A 20,354-nucleotide genomic window follows, 5' to 3' on the forward strand; every position below is an offset into this window, starting at 1 on the left:
AGTTTATGTGGGGAATGGACAAAATTGTCGCAGGTGGAATACTAGTCTAATATTTGACTAATGCCATGCAATTATCACAACTAATGGCCGACTTGTACATAACTTGCATTTCCCTTAGTTTAAAGAGACACTTGCCTGGATCTTGTGTGGCCCCATGAGACAGAGCAGAGGCGAGGGTGCGTGGAGTATTGCAATGGGAGCAGGGTGGCGGAGGGCCCGTCGCTTTACCGTCGCCAAGCGATCTTCCGGGGGCGGGATCGGCTGACAGTGGCCTTCCTGCTCAGAGGCAATTGAGCCCTTAAGTGGCCTATTAACGGCCAGTTAAAACGTCTTCCCGCCACCGCTGGGATCTTACCAGTGGTTGGGGGTGCCTCCGCTGCAAGGGGAGGATGCCTTGTAAAATGAGATGCCCTCCCTGCAGACTTTGTGGGGTGTTCCTTCATGAGTTATTTGTGGCCCATGGAGAACCTCCTCTGGGAGCCACTTTACCCCCCCGGAACCCCTGTCCCCTGGACACCATGCCCCCACTCCCACTCGACCCTGCCTTACCCTCTGTTCCGGGGTTCCAGCACTGGCCCTGGGTCTGAGCCCTCTGCAGTACTGGCACTAGCCACCGCTCCCTGTGGCCCCACCGATACTGCTGAGTTGCCGGCCCTCTGATTGACCAGCAGCTCTTGGAGGCGGGATCCCCGTCTTTAAAGGGCCAGTGATCCTGCCTCCTGAAACTTTGATTTTAAAAGACCGGAGGATCGCTCTGGGGGGGGGCACGTTTAGGCAGAGGTTGGGTTCCCACTGCTTTTTCGGCCTAGCACTGGGAGCCCCGCCTCCAGCACAAAATCCAGCCCACTGTCACTTGAAGTGTCAATTTTTTTTTCTTTTTATCTTCTCCTTGATATTTTCTACTGTCTTTCTCGATGTACTTAAATAATCCTTTCTACATTGAGTTGATAAATGCAGAGTGCTGGATTGATTATCTTGGTTGGTCCTAAGGGAACCTTTTGGTTGACATGTTTGATGCTTTCATGCTTTTCAGACCAGGAGGCTACTTTCAGGCATTCGGTTGTCTTCTTGATGACATTAATGGGCAAATTCTTGATGAGTTATCACACACAGGAAGACCATGTGTAGGTTGTTATCAACTTGCCCACTAAGATCTGTTGTGGGAGTCCCCTCATTTCTCCACTCCACCTCAGGAGGCCATTGAAAGAATAGTCAAAGTAGATGTCCTATTATAAGCTTTCCGCATTGTACAAAAGTAGTATACAATCCCTTCTGCTACTCCAGACTTTACTTTTTATTTCAAAATAAAATTCCCAATCTAATTGTACTCAGATTTCTTTTTTTAATGTATTTATAGATAAATATGTGTCCCTGACTATATGCAACAGAAGGCTTTGAGGCACTTGGCATTTGTGTGATCCCTGCTCCTATTTTCTAAATCAGCATTACTTTATTGGTCAACAGAGGAGGGACCAACTGACAGGGAGGAAAGAAATATCGAGAATAAAAATTCTATCATGCTGCAATCTATTGGAAGTCCAGTGGGGTGCAACTTCTGTCTGTTGCTTTGAGTTGACACCTCAATTCCCAAAGAGCTAGGGTAATTCAAATAATAGGAGTGTCCATATTTGCCTCTAGCAGCACAACAGGGGCCTCTAACCTACTACACCATTGGAATCTGGGAGTGGTATCCTGCCACTTAGAGACGAGGATCAAAAGCCAGATTGGCCTAAAGGCAAAGATGAATTCATTTTTCCAAGGACAACAGGACCAGTTTTTAAATGCTATTTGATCTGTCTCGGATTGGTATCTGTTGGATTTTTCAATGTTGAGGTCCCACTCAGTCCACAATGGAATCAAAACCTGCTCTCAGCACATGTAAATCCCACTGGGCCTAACATCTGTTGGATTCCCAGGGTAGTCTGATAGATGCTCAGCTCATGCACCCAAAGTGCTGACTGGAGTGGGGAGGCAGAAGAAGCACTTGTTTCCTCTCCCTTAGGTTGTAATTTGAAGGTTATTTTTTGAATGTTGTGGGGGATCTTGAGATCTGGATTGCCTTTGTTTTCCAACTTCCTTGCTGGAATTAGCCAGAAATTCTATTCTGAATATTGAGCAGTTTCTTGGTTTACCTCTTCTGGCATTGTTACTGATTCTGGAACTAAGGGATACAGTGTAAGATATGCTGTGTGGGGTCTTACACTATATAAATGTAGCAGCTGTGAAGATCTCTAAATAGCAGATATATAATTGATCATTTCTAATGCACAATTAAAAGCTAGACAAAAAGTTACACAGAGGATGCTTAGCATGTGGAATTAATTCCCCATAACAAACATTTGTTGAAGTAGAGTCCATAAATTACATTAAAAGATAAAGAAGAATATTAATGGTATTGATAGCAAGCACAAGATTGGAATTAAGAGTAGATGGCTCATACGGATAAAAGCACTGGTACAGATGTGGGTTGAATGTGCAGTTTTTCTTGCGATTGTGGAAGTTTACTATCTGTGATCAAGGGCAGAGGCTAGTGGGTGCGAAGATTGGTGCCGCTGGCTGGCGTGCCAGTTTGTGGGCATCATCCCACCCCTAGACAATTTTCCCGGTGGCAGGCTCCACAGCGGAAGGGCTACCTGCCTGCAAGCGGAGATAGCCAATTAAGGTCAGTAAAGGGCCACTTAAGGCCAATTAACAGAGACCGACTGCAATTTTCCAGTTGGCCTGTGGGCCCCCCCCATGGCACCAGAAACTAGGCCAGCTGCCTGGGACTGGAGTGAGGGGGTGGGGTGGGGGCAGCACTCCAGGCAGGCTTTGAGTCCCTTCCCACCTGTTTGGCTGCAGTTGTGGCTGCAGGCTGCCCTGTGGAAGAGAATGGAGGCCCAGCTGCTGTGTCCATCTTTTAATTAAAACTTTTAAAAGTTGCAGAGGGGGCACATCAGGATGGACGCGTTCTCTCTGTCTCTTACCTGAAATGGCAGGCTACAGCTCCTTCCATGCTGGATGGCCTCCTATTGGCTACTAATTGGCCAATTCGGGGGAGATCATTGCTGGTGACTGTTTCCACACATGCGGGGTCATGCCCCTCAATTTGACCCTGATGTCAAGGTCCTGACCCAAAAGCCAGAATCCTGCCCCATGGTAGACGTTTTACAGTAAGGCTGACCTTTGTGGGTAAATCAGGATTTTCACCACTTTTTGTGATACACAAGTATTACAAAGTACACAGTTGGATTACAGAAGTTTTTAACATGCTATAACTGTTAAGTAGCAATTTGGCTGCTTGAGAAGGGTGAAAGGAGCATTATTACAGATACACCATGATTGGATGTTTTCTCTATCATTCTATCTAGTGAATTGGTCTTTCACAAAAATCAGTCATGGAACTATCGCACACTATTGGCATTTTGATAACGGAGAATAAAATCTATAAGAAAAAGTTTTTCTTATAAAAGAGGAAAATACACCATCTGAGAGAGAGAGGAAAAATGGGGAGTTGACAGGTACGAAAGTAATCATCACTAGTCCCATTGCGAATAGCGGGCCTGAGTGGTTTAGTATATTCTCCAGGGTGGTACATCTTACTTTGTTGGAACAAGGTGGTCTTTTCTTTTATATTTTGAAGCCCACATTTCCTTGTGTTCTTTCATAATTTGGGTAATGTTTCCGACTTTGTGCTCCAGGCAAGGAGTCTCACCCACTGAGAACACATATCAAAAATTTAGTTGTGCGTTGCATGTGACTTTCCACTTATTTATTTAAGTAGTTAGAAAATAAAACATGCCCACTAAGTCTAAATTTCTGAAATATCCTTTTTAAAATACCTTTTTTGAATTTTTTTTCAGTGTCAGCTGTGGCTCAGTTAGTGGGACTTTAACCCCAGGACTTGAGCACAAAAATCAAGGCTGATACTCCAGTGCAGTACTGAGGGAATGCTGCATTGTCGAAGGTGCAGGCTTTTGGATGAGACATTAAAACTGTAAAAAAAGATGTAAAAAAAATCCTATGATGCTGTTTCAAAGAAGAGCAGGGGAGTTGTCCCAGCATCCTGGCCAATAACTATCCCTCAATCAACATGACAAAATCATGATAATCAGATCATTATCACATTGCTGGTTGTGGGAGCTTGCTGGATGTAAATTGGCTTCTGCATTTCCTACATTACTATAGTGACTACATTTCAAAATTACTTCATTGGCTTTAAAGGGCTTTGAGACGTCCCGTAGTCATGAAAGGTGCTATATAAAGGCAAGTCTTTTTTATATATAGTCCCGATGGTTGGATCTGCCCATGGGGAGCATAGAGTCAGGAAATTAGCCCAAACCTGTCACCCTTGACAATAAACATGAGCACAAATTCATTTTTTACACAGTGAGTTGTTAGGATCTAAAAGCAGATTCAATGGTAAATTTCAAAAGGGAATTGGATATATATTTGAGAATGAGAAACTTGCAGGACTATGATGAAAAAGCCAGGCAGTGGGGATCAATTGGATAGATCTTTCAAAGAGCTGGCACAGGTATGATGAACCAAATAGTCGCCTTCTGTGCTGTATGATTCTATCAAATTCAATGGCTTTCAAAAGTGGCTCCATGGAAAAACTCCTTCTCTGTCACATCTCTCTAACTATGGGAACTGACACTTGTAAACCTGAATAATAGTCTCTCCTCTCTGTATCTCTTTCAACTTTCATTCTGAGTCTCTCTTCACGCTGGGGATAATTTTAACTGTCAACACTGGTGTAAAACAGGCGGTATCAGATTGAATCAGCCTCCCATTATACTTCCCATCCAATTTTCCCTTCCATTGACTTGAACAGATTTTCTGGTGTTCTCGCTACTTCTGATTCCCCCTCACTCCTCTTTCTCCATTTCTTACCCCTCACTTCCCTGCTTATTTCTTCCTGGGAAGGAAATAAGTTCCTGAACTGGTAAGTGATCTGATGGAACCAAGCCAGAGAGTAGCACAAAGCCTTTTCTAGTACAGGAGTGGGAGGAATCAGGTCAAGGTTATTACTACAGCAGGAGGAGTGTGGCCAAATTAGGTTTTGCAGTGTTTAAGATAACATGGAAAGCGCAGATCAAACACCCACTGATGTGCTGAACAGAGAGGGGTGCGTGAGTGACTCAAGCTGCACCCAATCAAATGAACACAGGCAGGACCCCTTCACCCTCACCAGAATCATCAAAATTCAGTTTGCTTATTTTCAAGGATTGCTTACTGCATCACAAAGTTACATTTTAAATTTGCAAATTTACAAAAGCAAAATGAGCAATGTTTTGTGGTGCACAGAAATGGGAAGCAGAATTGAAAGTGTAGTTAGTCAAGGTGAAGTTGAATTGGAGACTGCTTTGAAAACAGTCACCAGCATTTAAAATTAGGAGGTGGACTTTAATGTTTACCGACCTGGGTGGCCTGTCTGCCTAGAAGCTAGTTCTTGTGGAAAACAGAAATGCCAGCTGATTCTGCTTTAATGTCTTTTTATTTAGAGTAGAGTCATACGGTATTTACGGCACTGAAGGAGGCTGTTCGGCCCATTGAGTCCAAGCTGGCTCTCTGTGGAGCAATTCAATCAGTCTCATTACCTGCTCTATCCTCGTATCCCTGCAAGTTTAGTTCCCTCAGTGCCCATCCAGTTTCCTTTTGAAATCATTAATTGTCTCCACTTCTACCACCTTCATAGACAGCAAGTTCCAGGTCATTACCACTTTCTGTGTTTTTTTTAAAAAAAGTTCTTCCTCACATCCCCCACTGCAACTCTTGCCCAAACTTCTTTTAAATCTGCATCCCCTAAAAAATTATCAATACAGAAAGGCTGAACAAAACTTTTTATTACTGTACAGGTACTGCAAGGTCAATCCTTGCTTGCATAATCTCAGTTTGATTATACCCAGTACATGTTGTCTCATTGCTTCTGATGAAAGGTCACTGACCTGAAACGTTAACTCTGCTTCTCGCTCCACAGATGCTGCCAGATCTGCTGAGTATTTCCAGCACTTTCTGTTTTTATTTCATATTTCCAGCATCCACAGTATTTTGCGTTTATATTATTGTCTCATTGCTTTATGGACTTAAACTGGATGAGCCGAGTTTTCCTCCAGTTAAATATTGGGAAGATCGAAGCCATTGTCTTCAGTCCCCGACACAAAATCTGCTCTCTAGCCACCAACTCCATCCCTTTCCTAGCAACTATCTGGGGTTGAACCGGACTATTGGCAACCTTGGTGTCATATTTGACCCCAGATGAACATCCAACCACATATCTGCACCTTCACTAAAACACCTACTTCTATCTCTGTAACATCAGTTGGCTCTGCATCTGCCTCAGCTTATCTGCTGCTGAAACACTCATACAAGCCTTTGTTGCCTCTAGACTTGACTACTCGAATGCACTCCTGGCTGAACTCCTATGTTCTACCATCCGTAAAGTTAAGGTCATCCAAAATTCTGCACCCCATCTCTTAAATTGCACTAAATCCTGTTCACCCATCACCTCTGTGCCCACTGACCTACCAGTTAAGAATGCCTTGATTTTAAAATTCTCATCCTTGCTTTCAAATCCCTCCATAGCTTTGCCCCGCCCTATCTGTCTACTCTCCTCTTGTCCCACAGCCCTCTGAGATATCTGTGTTCCTTCAATCTCTTGAGTGCCCCCAATTTTAACACCATTGGTGGCTGTGTATTCATCTGCCTGGGCCCTAAGCTCTGGAATTCCCTCCTTAAATCTCTCTCCCTCTCTACAATACCTTCCTTCTTTGCAACATTCCTGAAAACCTACCTCTTGGGCAAAGCTTTTGGTCTTCTTACCTAATAGTTCCTTATGTGGCTCAGTGTCATATTTTAAGAATTTAATTAATCGGGGCAGGAGTAGACCATATGGCCCCTCAAGCCTACTCGGCCATTCAATATGATCATGGCTGAACCCGCTCCCCATAACCCTTGATTCCCTGAGAGACCAGAAATCTGACTATCCCAGCCTTGAATATACTTGATGATGGAGCATCCACAACCCTCTGGGGTAGAGAATTCCAAAGATTCACGATTCCGAGTGAAGAAATTTCTCCTCATCTCAGTCCTGAATACCTGACCCCTAAGATCCCTTATTTTATAATGCCTCTGTGAAGCAGCTTGGGATGCTTTATTATGTTAAAGGCACGATATAAATTTGCTTTTATATAAATACCAGTTGTTTTTGTTGTTAAGCTGGGCCAGGATCAGTTTTCTGACAAATCGAAAAACTCGGATGGTAGATTTTTTAAAAATTTCATTCATGGGATGTGGGCATCGCTGGCTGGGCCAGCATTTATTGCCCATCCCTAATTGCCCTTGAGAAGGTGGTGATGAGCTGCCTTCTTGAACCGCTGCAGTCCATGCGAGTTAGATACACCCACAGTGCTGTTTGGAAGGGAGTACCAGGATTTTGACCCAGCAGCAGTGAAGGAACGGTGATATAGTTCCAAGTCAGGATGGTGTGTGGCTTGGAGGGGAACTTGCGGGTGGTGGTGTTCCCATGCATCTGCTGCTCTTGTTTTCTAGTTGGTAGAGGTCGTGGGTTTGGAAGGTGCTGTCGAAGGAGCCTTGGTGTGTTGCTGCATTACATCTTGTAGATGGTACACACTGCTGCCACTGTGCGTCGGTGGTGGAGGGAGTGAATGTTTGTAGATGGGGTGCCAAGCAAGTGGGCTGCTTTGTCTGGATGATGTCGAGCTTCTTAAGTGTAGTTGGAGCTGCACCCATCCAGGCAAGTGGAGAGTATTCCATCACACTCCTGATTTGTGCCTTGTAGATGGTGGACAGGCTTTAGGGAGTCAGGAGGTGAGTTACTCGCCACAGGATTCCTAGCCACTGACCTGCTCTTGTAGCCACGGTATTTATATGGCTACTCCAGTTCAGTTTCTGGTCAGTGGTAGGCCCTAGGATGTTGATAGTGGCGGATTCAGTGATGGTAATGCCATTGAATGTCAAGGGGAGATGGTTAGATTCTCTCTTGTTGGAGATGGTCATTGCCTGGCACTTGTGTGGTGCGAATGTTACTTGCCACTTGTCAGCCCAAGCCTGGATATTGTCCAGGTCATGCTGCATTTCTGCACAGACGTCTTCAGTATCTGAGGAGGCATGACTGGTGCTGAACATTGTGCAAACATCAGTGAACATCCCCACTTCTGACCTTATGAATGAAGGAAGGTCATTGATGAAGCAGCTGAAGATGGTTGGGTGACACTACCCTGAGGAACTCCTGCAGTGATGTCCTGGAGTTCAGATGATTGACCTCCAGCAACCACAACCATCTTTCTTTGCGCTAGATATGACTCCAACCAGCAGAGTTTTCCTCCTGATTCCCATTGACTCCAGTTTTGCTAGGTCTCCTTGATGCCATACTCGGTCAAATGCTGCCTTGATATCAAGGGCAGTCACTCTCACTTCACCTCTTGAGTCCATGTTTGAACCAAGGCTGTAATGAGGTCAGGAGCTGAGTGGCCCTGGTGGAACCAAAACTGAGCGTCAGAGAGCTGGTTATTGCTAAGTAAGTGCCGCTTGTTGGCACTGTTGATGACTCCTTCCATCACTTTACTGATGATTGAGAGTAGACTGATGGGGCGGTAATTGACCGGGTTGGATTTGTCCTGCTTTTTGTGTACAGGGCATACCTGGGCAATTTTCCACATTGCAGGATAGGTGCCAGCGCTGTAGCTGTACTGGAACAGCTTGGCTAGGGGCGCGGCAGGTTCTGGAGCACAGGTCTTCAGTATTATTGCTGGAATGTTGTCTGGGCCCATAGCCTTTGCAGTATCCGGCACAGTGGCGCAGTGGTTAGCGCCGCAGCCTCACAGCTCCAGCGACCCGGGTTCCGTTCTTGGTAATGCCTGTGCGGAGTTTGCAAGTTCTCCCTGTGACCGCATTGGTTTCCGCTGGGTGCTCCGGTTTCCTCCCACAGCCAAAGACTTGCAGGTTGGTAGGTAAATTGGCCATTGCAAATTGCCCCTAGTGTAGGTAGGTGGTAGGAGAATTGAGGGAAGGTGGGGATGTGGTAGGGAATATGGGATTAATGTAAGAGTATAAATGCGTGGTTGATGGTCGGCACAGACTCAGTGGGCCGAAGGGCCTGTTTCAGTGCTATATGACTCTATGACTGTATCCAGTACTCTCAGCCGTTTCTTGATGTCACATGAAGTGAATCGATTTGGCTGAAATCTGGCATCTGTGATGCTGGGAATTTCAGGAGGAGGCTGAGATGGAACATCAACTTGGCACTTCTGGCTGAAGATTGTTGCAAATGCTTCAGCCTTATCTTTTGCACTGTTGTGCTGGGCTCCCCCATCATTGAGGATGGCGATATTTGTGGAGCCACCTCCTCCAGTTAGTTGTTAAATTGTCCACCACCATTCACAGCTGGATGTGGCAGGACTGCAGAGCTTAGATCTGATTCCCGTTGGTTATGGTTTCGCTTAGCTCTGTCTCTTGCATGCTGCTTACGCAGTTTGGCACGCAAGTAGTCCTGTGTTGTAGCTTCACCAGGTTGACTCCTCATTTTGAAGTATGCCCTCCTGCACTCTTCATTGAACTAGGGTTGGTCTCCTGGCTTGATGGTAATGGTAGAGTGGGGGATATGTCGGGCCATGAGGTTACAGATTGTGGTTGAGTACAGTTCTGTTGCTGCTGATGGCCCACAGTGCCTCATGGATGCCCAGTTTTGCATTGCCAGATCTGTTTGAAATCTATCCCATTTATCACGGTGGTAGTGCCACACAGCACGATGGAGGGTATCCTCAATGTGAAGGCGGGACTTTGTCTCCACAAGGACTGTACGGTGGTCACTCCGACCAATACTGTCATGGACAGATGCATCTGCGGCAGGCAGATTGGTGAGGACGAGGTCAAGTATGTTTTTCCCTCTTGTCAGTTCCCTCACTACCTGCCGCAGACCCAGTCTAGCAGCTATGTCCTTTAGGACTCGGCCAGCTCGGTCGGTAGTGCTGCCACCAAGCCACTGTTGGTGATGGACAGTGAAGTCCCCCACCCAGAGTACATTCTGCGCCCTTGCCACCCTCCGTGCTTCCTCCAAGTGGTGAGCCAGGAATGGACAGAGAACTTAACAAAGGTATTCGGGCATTAGTGACTGGAGTGACATCAGGGAAAAATAGAAAAAAAGGTAAAGTTAAAGGCAGTCTGCCTGAAAGCTTGAAACGTTCACAAAAGATAGATGGATTAATAGCACATATAGATATTGATGAGTTTGATTCACTAAATTTCCCTTCCTGATCCCCATGTTAGCCGATATTATTAAAGTTTTTCTTTCTTCTGGTGTTGTCCCTCTCCTTTAAATCTGCCGTCATCACCCCTCTCCTCAAAAAAACAAACTTTGATCCCACCATCTTTGCAAACTGCTGTCCCATCTCCGACTTTCCTTTCCTTTCCAGTCCTTGAACATGTTGTCTCCTCCCAAATTCTTGCCTATCTTTCCCAGAACTACATGTTTGAATCTCTCCAATCAGGTTTCCACCCCTTCTACAGTACCGAAATGGCTGTTATCAAAATCACAAATGATATCCTACGTGACTCTGACAAAGGTGAGCTATCCCTCCTTGTCCTCCTCGACTTTCCTGCAGCATTTGACACAGTTGACCACACCATCCTCCTCCAACACCTCTCCACTTGCATCCAGTTGGGTGGGACTGTTCTCACCTGGTTCCATTAAGAACATAAGAAATAGGAGCAGGAGTAGGCCTCTCGAGCCTGCTCCACCATTCATAAGATTATGGCTAATCTGATTGTGGCCTCAACTCCACATTCCTGCCTGCCCTCCACTACCATTGACTCCCTTGTAGATCAAAAATCTAACTCAGCCTTGAATATATTCAATGACCCAGCCTCCACTGCTGTCTGGGCTGGAGAATTCCAATGATTAATGACACTCTGAGAGAAGAAATTCCTCATTTCCTTCTTAAATGGGAGACCTCTTACTCTGAAATTGTGCCGCCTAGTTCTAGATTCCCCCCGCCCCCACTCCCCCATGGGGGGAGCATCTTCTCAGCATCTACCCTGTCAAGTCTCCTCAGAATCTTATATGTTTCAATAAGATCATCTCTCATTTTTCTAACCTCCAATGAGTATAGGCTCAACCTGCTTAACCTTTTCTCATAAGACAACCCCTTCATCTCAGGAATCAACCTAGTGAACCTTCTCTGAACTGCCTCCAAGGCAAGTATATCCCTCCATAAATAATGAGACCAAAACTGTACACAGTACTCTTGCTGTGGTCTCACCAACACCCTGTACATTTGTAGCAAGACTTCCCTACTTTTATCCTCCATCCCCCTTACAATAAAGGCCAACATTCCATTTGCCTTCCTATTTACTTGCTTTACCTGCATGCTAATGTTTTGTGATTCATGTATGAGGACACCCTATCCCTCTATACTGTAGGATTCTATGGAACCTCTCCATTTAAATAATATTTTGCTTTTCCATTCTTCCTCCGAAATTGAGTTGCCTTACATTTTCCCACATCATACTCCATCTGCCAAATTTTTGGCCACTCACTTAACCTGTCTATATCTCTTTGCAGACCATTTTTGTCCTCCTCACAACTTGCTTTCCTTATCTTTGTATCATCAGCAAATAGTTGAGGCCCCAGCACTGATCCTTTTGGCACTCCACTAGTTACAACTGAAAATGACCGATTTATCCCACCTCTCTGTTATGTTAGCCAATCCTCTACCCGTGCTGATATATATTACCCCCAACACCATGAGCTCTTATCTTGTGTAGTAACCTTTTTTGTGACACCTTATCAAATGCCTTTTGGAAATCCAAATACACTACATCGACCAGTTACCCTTTATCTACCCTGTTTGCTACATCCTCAAAAAAAATCTATAAATTTGTCCAGCACGATTTCTCTTTCATAAAACCTTGCTGACTCTGCTTCATTTTATGATGACTTTCTGAATGTCCTGCTGCTGCCTCCTTAATGATGGATTCCAGCATTTTTCCAATGACAGCTGTTAGGCTAACTGGCCTATAGCCTCCTGCTTTCTGTCTCCCTTCTTTCTTGAATGAAAACGTCATATTTGCGATTTTCCAAACCATTGGGACCGTTCCAGAATTGAGGGAATTTTGGAAGTTTACAACCAATGCATCTGCTATCTCTGCAGCCACTTCTTTTAAGACCCTAGGATGCAGGCCATGAGTTCCAGCGGACCAGTCAGCCTTTATTCCCATTAGTTTTCCTAGTACTTTTTCTCTAGTCATTATGATTGTTTTAAGTTCCTTCCCTTTTGCCTCTTGATTTTCTGCTATTATTGGGACGCTTTTAATGTCTTCTACTGTGAAGACAGATACAAAATATTTGTTCAAAGTCTCTGCCATTTCCTTGTTTCCCATTATTAGTTCCATAGTCTTATCCTCTTAAGGGATGAATGTTTACTTTAGCTACTCTTTTCCTTTTTATATACTTGTCGAAGCTCTTACTATCTTGTTTTATATTTCTTTCTAGTTTACTCTCATATCTTAATTTCTCTCTTTTTTTTAGTCACCCTTTGCTGGTTTCTAAAATTTTCCCAATCTTCTGGCCTGCCCCTAATCTTTGCAGAATTGTATGCCTTTTCTTTCCATTTGATACCAGCCTTAACCTCCTTAGTTAGCCAGGGATGATTCATCTATCTTGTAGAGTCTTTCTCTCTCAATCAATAAAGAACAGTACAGCACAGGAACAGGCCATTCGGCCCTCCAAAGCTGCGCCGATCTTGATGCCTGCCGAAACTAACACCTTCTGCACTTCCGGGGCCCATATCCCTCTATTCCCTTCCTATTCCTATATTTGTCAAGATGTCTCTTAAACGTCGCTATCGTATCTGCTTCCACCACCTCCCCTGGCAGCAAGTTCCAGGCACTCACCACCCTCTGTGTAAAAAACTTGCCTCGCACATCCCCTCTAAACTTTGCCCCTCGCACCTTAAACCTATGTACCCTAGTAACTGACTCTTCCACCCTGGGAAAAAGCTTCTGACTATCCATTCTGTCCATGCCGCTCATAACTTTGTAAACCTCTATCATGTCGCCCCTCCACCTCCGTCGTTCCAGTGAAAACAATCCGAGTTTTTCCAACCTCTCCTCATAGCTAATGCCCTCCAGACCAGGCAACACCCTGGTAAACCTCCTCTGTACCCTCTCCAAAGCCTCCATGCCCTTCTGGTAGTGTGGCGACCAGAATTGCATGCAATATTCTAAGTGTGGCCTAACTAAGGTTCTGTACAGCTGCAACATGACTTGCCAATTTTTATGGAATATATCTTTGTTTCGAGTGATGAAATATCTCCTGAAATGTCTGCCACTGGTTATCTACCACCGTCTTACCTTTTAACTTATTTTCCCAGTCCACTTTAGCCAACTCTGTCTTCATACTTTTATATTTCCTGATTTAAGTTTAAGACACTAGTTTCAGACCCAAGTTTCTTGCCCTCAAACTGAATGTGAAATCCAACATGTTATGATCACTCTTCCCAAGAGAATCCCTTACTATGAGGTCATTAATTTTACCCTGTCTCATGGCACATTACCAAGCCTAAAATAGCCTGTTTCCTGGTTGGTTCCACAATGTATTGTTCTAAGAAACTGTGCTGAATGCACTCTATGAACTTGTCCTCAAGGCTACCTTTGCCAATTTAATTTGTCCAATCCACATGAAGATTAAAATTGCCCACGATTATTACAGTACATTTCTTACAAGCCCCCATTATTTCTTGATTTATACTCTTTTCTACTATGTAGCTACTTTTAGGGGGCCTATAAATTCCTCCCACCAGTGACTTCTTTCCCTTGCTATTTCTTATCTACACCCAAACTGATTCTATATCTTGATCTTCCGAGCCAAGATCAATTCTCACTACTGTCCTTCATTAACAGAGGTATCCCATCTCCTTTTCCTTTCTTCCTGTCCTTTAAAAATGTTAAATAACCTGAATATTCAGTTCCCAGCTTTGGTCACTCTGCAACCAAGTCTCTGTAATGGCTGACCTACCATACCCATTCATTTCTATTTGTGCCATCAATTCACCTAGCTTGTTACAAATGCTGCATGCATTCAGATGAAGAGCCTTTAATCCTGTCTTTTTACAATTTTCCCTACTCTGAGCCTATTTGCTGGTGCACTCTTATGTGTGTACACTCTGTCCTGTCCTGTCACACTCTGGTTATCATTGCACATATTGCTACCCTGCGCTATTGCCCTGTCCTTTGTCTTAAACCTTCTAAATTTCCCCTCATCTGAATCCTCCCCCCAACTATTTAGTTTAAAGCCCTCTCTGCAGCCCTAGTTATTCAATTTTCCAGGACATCTATCTGTCAATCCATCTGTGTGCCTACCTACCTAGCTGCCTGCCCATCTGTCCAGCTGTCAAATCGTAGCCAGGTATCACTTGAGTTACGTCAGATGTCTGCTGATCCTATGATCCCTGCTATTTCTCATCTGTTTGGAAACCCACCATTAGTTTTCACATATATGCTGATGACACCCAGCTCTACCTCACCACCACCTCTCTTGACTCCTTCACTGTTGCTTAATCATGAGAATGTTTATCTAACATTCAGTACTGGATGAGCAGAAATGTCCTCCATTTGAATATTGGGAAGACTGAAGCCATTGTTTTCGCTCCCCGCTCTAAACTCCGTTCCCTAGCTACTGACTCCATCCCTCTCCCTGGTGTGACGCCCGCCAAGATGAGACTTATTAATTTCGTCACATGGAACATTATATTTGAGTGTTTACTGCACATTGAAATAACTTTTTTAAAATGACCACAGAATAGTGGCTGAAAACGTAGCTGCACATTTGCATTCTAAAGGACAGTTGCATGGAGAGACAATGGGAGCATTTCCTGATCCAATTAGCCAGATGGGTTTTGTCAATAGTGATGATCAAGAGACATTGAGGGTCATTGAATGTGTAAGATCCAGCATTCCCCCTGCCCCACCCCACTGAGAGTATCTAGTAAGCTTGGAGGAATCCTCAAACCTTGCAGCAGAGGCTGGTTCAGACAAGGAGCTAGTCACATGACTAACCTGCTGGCCAACCTGGAGTTAATCGAATTGTGCTGGCAGAACAGTTTTTGGAAGAGACTGCAATCAAACTTCAAGAAGAGAGCACTCCCTCTCTTTGTCTCTCTCACATGCAAAGTTCCAGGAATCCACAGAAGACAGAAGATGAGCGAAACAAGTTTGAAAGTGTGCACTGGGCCCCAACGGGAACTGCAAGACTTAACTTCAAAGGCTTTACATCCAACCCAAAACCAGTAACTGAACTCTACCTATTACTTCAAACCCTTCCCCTTTAATTCTTTCTCCTCCTCTGTCTCTATTTGCATGTGTGTTTATCGCATATGCATGCTAGCGTGGTCGCGTCTTGTATTCTTAGTAGTTTTAATTGAGTTAGAGTTTTAAGGTTAATAAACTTACACCTTATTTAAATCTGAGAAAACCTGTCTGGTTGATTTCTTTGCAATTACAATTAGAGAGCAGTGAGTAAGGACTCACTGAGGGGAAGCTAAAAACACAGTGTTTTAAAAGTTAAGCCCTGTTACAGTCAAACCAGGAAAAGGCTGAGAGGGGAGCCCTAGACCCCTTCCTTACCTGGGCATAACACTAGCAACAATCTGAGACTAAACCAGTCTGTTCGCAACCTTGGTGTCGTATTTGACCTTAGGATGAACTTCTGATCACACACTCGCCATCACTAAGACTGCCTACTTCCACCTCCGTAATATCCCCCAACTTCGCCCGTCTCAACTCAATTCAGGTTGTTCTCTTTGGAACAGAGGAGGCTGAGAGGAGACCTGATTGAAGTTTATAAGATTATGAGGGGGCTAGATAGGATGGATAGGAAGGGCCTATTCCCTTTGATTGAGGGATCCATAACCAGGGGGCAAAGATTTAGGGAAGATGTAGGAGGTTTAGAGAGATTCGAAGGGAACTTTTTCACCCAAAGGTTGGCGAGGATTTGGAACTCACTGCCTGAAAGGATGGTGGAGGCAGAAACTCTTATTGCATTTAAAATGTACTTGGATATGCACTTGAAGTGTGGTAACCTTCAAGGCTACGGACCAATAGCTGGAAAGTGGGATTAGGCTGGATGGCTCCTTGTCGGCTGGTGTCGACACAATGGGCTGAATGGCCTCCTTCCGTGCTGTAAATTTGTATGATTCAATGATTCCATTTATATGAAATGAGCTGAGACGGGTGAAGTTGGACAATGTTACGGAGTTGGAACTAGGCAATTTAAGTGAGGGTGAATATGCAGTCAGAGGCTCATCTTGGGGTTAAATATGACACCAAATTTACTGAAACCCTCATTGTTACCTCCTAAACTTGAATATTCCAATGCGCTCCTCGCTGGTCTCCCATATTCTATCCTCCATAAACCTGAAGTCATCCAAAATTCTGCTACCCGTGTCTTAACTCGCACCACGTCCTGTTCCCCTATCACCCCTGTGCTCGCTGAGCAACACTGGCTCCCAGTCAAGCAAGGTTTTGATTTTAAAATTCTCATCCTTGTTTTCAAATCCTACCTCAGTAATCTCCTCCAGCCCCGCAACCCTCCAAGATATCTGTGCTTCTCTAATTCTTGCCTCTTGAGCATCCCTAATTTTAATCCCTCCACGATTGGTGGCTGCACCTTCAGTTGCCTAGGTCCCAAGCTCTGGAATATCCTCTCTACACCTCTCCGCTTCTTTACCTCACTTTCCTCCTTTAAGACACTCCTTTGACCAAACCTTTGGTCATCTTATGCGGCTCAGTGTCATCTTTTATTTTATAATGCTCCTGTGAAGTGCCTTGGGACATTTTATTACGTTTTATAAATATATAAATATAAGTTTTATTGCTCAGAATCCTGAAGATTTGCCTCTTTTGTTTAATTTTCCCATTAAACCCAGCACCAGTTTCCAAATATCTGTGGTAATGAATGGGAGGAGGGTCAAAATCTCAACCTGGACAGAGAGGCAAACAGCATTGCACTTAACACATGGGAAAGAATGGCTAAAATGTTTGCCAAATGTTTGAGTGATTTTTTTTGTTTTTGTTTTGCGTAACTCTGAATAAATAAAGGATACTTTCTCATGGTTACAGAAATTGACTACGAGTAATCCTCTATTTTTATGCTTGAAACTTACCAAATAATTAATAATAGTTTTATGTATGGAAGTAAACTATTTATAATCTTGACTTCTTTAGTGAGAAATAGAGTGGAATTGATAACCATTTATACAGTCCCACCAACCACTAAAGAACATTGCCATTTGCTAATGAGCCATAACTTCTTTTTGGCTCTACTGAGCTCTGAAATACAGGCCAATGTGCAAATTGTCTCATGCTGTTGGATTTGTCCAACTGAGATCAATTCAGTCTTTGCAGGTGACCATGCTGCATATAACACAAACTGACAGAACCTTGGGATGTTTTATTATGTTAAAGGCGCTAAATAAATGCAGGTTGTGGCTGTCAAATCTCAATCTGAGTGGTGCATCTAGGGGAGGGGGTGGATCTCAAATTGGCATTTATTCTGACTTTTAGTAACCAGCAACTAAGCAACAGTGCGGGCCCCATGAGAAATGGCAGAGTGAAACCTGCAAAGCAGCACAGACAGTTGTAGTCTGGAGCTGCGTTCAGCGAGTGTAATTTAATTAGTGTTGATCGTGACTCCAGATGATTGTGATTTGATCAGGAATAATTTAGTACTTAACAGCCTCTTACATGCACTCAGTATATGTGGGAAGGTAAAGTAAGTTGCATGAATTAATCTGCTGCATTCATGTGTGCTTGTGAGTGTTAGAAATGCCTGCCAGTACTGTACTACTTAATGTAACCTCCAAGCAAGCAGTTATTTTAACCCCTGAAGAATGGTGCAACAAACATGTTTGTTTTTGTATTTTTATGTACAGTATCCGGTAGCTCTTGAGTCATTAGGGATAACTGTGTCAGTGATTAGAATATTTATCTACCTGTCATACAGTTGCAGCAGTTCTAAGTCATACTACTGCTTTCATTGCTAAATGGTTTTATTTAAATACACCGCTGAGTTTTAGTCTGGGGAATTCTTGGCTTTTCGAACTGAATACACTGATATACGTGTGAGGAAAGACAGCAACAACAACATACATTTACATAGTCTCTCCTGTGTAAAAAGAAAAAAGGTTCTAAGGTACTTAACTGAGGCATAAGAGCGAAAAACTGGATGCAGAGGCAAAAATTAGATATTAGAAGGAATGACCAAGAGCTTTGTTAGAGGTGGATTTTGAGGTGGACCTTAAAAGACAAGAGGGAGGTGGGGATGCAGACAGATTTAGGAAGGGAATTCCAGAGCCTGAAGCCTTCATGGGCTGTGTGTATGGCTGCCAATGGTGGGATGAAGCATTAAAGGGGTGCTCACGATGCCTAAGCAATGGAGACCTTGGGAGGTGGGTTGCTGTCGGGCTAGAAGAGGTTTCAGAGATAGACTGGGGTGAAGCATGAAGCGATTTAAACTAAGAATGGGAATTTAAAATTTGGTAGAGGACTGGAGCCCAATGTAGGACAGTGAGGACAGAGTAATGAGTGAGTGCGACTTGGTGAGGAATAGGAAGGAGCAGTAGAGTTTTGGATGAGCTGGAGTTTATAGAGGGTGGATAATAGGAGACTGGACAGGCAATCTTTGGAGTAATTGAATCTGGAAGTAAAAATAGCATAAATTATCATTTCAGCAGCATATGTTACTGAGGTGGGGGTGAAGGCAGGCGATGTTACTGAGTTGGTAGAGATGGTTTTCATGATGAAGAGCTTATGTGGACAGAAATTCTGCTCGAGCTCAAACAGGACACTGAAGTTGCAACTAATCAGGTTCAGCCTGACTCAGTAGCAAGGGAGATGGATGGCATTACTAGTGAGAATAGAATGTGTGATATGGACTGTAGACAATGACTATGATGTCCCTAATGTTTAGCTGGAGAAAATTGTGCCTCATCCTGTATGTCAGTCCAGCAGTCTAATAGCACAGAGGCAATGGAGGGTTTGATAGACAAGTTCTCATTTCAGAGTTCCAGCATCCACGGTATTTTGCTCGTATTACCATGGAAAAAATAGTGTGCCTTTCAAAATGAGTACATTTCCTCCCCAAACTTTTTGATATGTTGCCTATTCCTAATTTTAGATAATTGTTTCTCTCCCTACACTTTACATTATATCAAGCTTTTAGGCTTTGGGGGCACCTGCTGTAAATTTTAAGACACTCCCAAGCTGACGGGGTGTCTGAGGAAGGGTATTGTCACCAATCCAGATCAATGCTCTCCAACTTGAAATCCTGAACATTATACATTTTAACTAAATGGTTTCTTTGGCTTCTGTAGTTTTTGTATATCATCCACTTCTCAATATGATTAGAGATACAGCACTGAAACAGGCCCTTCGGCCCACCGAGTCTGTGCCGACCATCAACCACCCATTTATACTAATCCTACACTAATCCCATATTCCTACCAAACATCCCCACCTGTCCCTATATTTCCCTACCACCTACCTATACTAGTGACAATTTATAATGGTCAATTTACCTACCAACCTGCAAGTCTTTTGGCTTGTGGGAGGAAACCGGAGCACCCGGAGAAAACCCACGCAGACACAGGGAGAACTTGCAAACTCCACACAGGCAGTACCCGGAATCGAACCCGGGTCCCTGGAGCTGTGAGGCTGCAGTGCACTGCGCCACTGTGCCGCCCACATGAAATATGAAAGCAATCACCTCTGATCTTTGATTATACAGAATGGCTTTGTATATACTAAATTACAGTGTAGTAATTAAGCTGTGTGCATGTGAGAAATGGCATTGGATTCTGCGACATACATTAAGTTCTTTATATTTTACATTATTGCATATGCGAGATGACATAAACTACATACACTTGTATGAGTGGTTTTGTGTTCTTAGAAAGATAAAAGGCACATTCAAGCTTGACCATCTGTTTAACTGGACTGTTATTAATTCCAAATATACATACCCTGTCTGTTGTGCAATAACAATCATAAAATCATGACTATTTAAGTAATACACTCTCAATGAAACATTTGGCATTGTGCAGAAATGTAAGTCTCAGAATAAACTATTTTGCTTTGTACAGTAACTGTTCAAAATGTTATCCTTGTGAACACTTGATTGTCTAGCTTTTCATTGGTGTGTTGTCCCAAATGAGCGAGCTACTATATTTAGCCATTACCCTTGTGTATGTCATCAATGGCTTGTCTATGTCCAGTTAAGTCGCCATTTGAAACACTGGCAGTGGGATCTAAACAACATAAACAGTGAATGGCAACAACACCTTTAAAGTGGTCAAAAA

General features: G+C 43.7%; 1 protein-coding gene across 2 annotated transcripts in view; it reads left to right on the top strand.

Annotated features, from left to right (window-relative positions):
- etv1 (ETS variant transcription factor 1) overlaps positions 1–20,354 on the top strand; it is a 134,573-nt gene that overhangs the window by 40,754 nt on the left and 73,465 nt on the right. The gene's annotated exons all lie outside the window — the stretch shown is intronic.

Source organism: Heterodontus francisci, chromosome 2 (genome assembly GCF_036365525.1).
Source record: "Heterodontus francisci isolate sHetFra1 chromosome 2, sHetFra1.hap1, whole genome shotgun sequence".
NCBI classification, from domain to species: Eukaryota; Metazoa; Chordata; class Chondrichthyes; order Heterodontiformes; family Heterodontidae; genus Heterodontus; species Heterodontus francisci.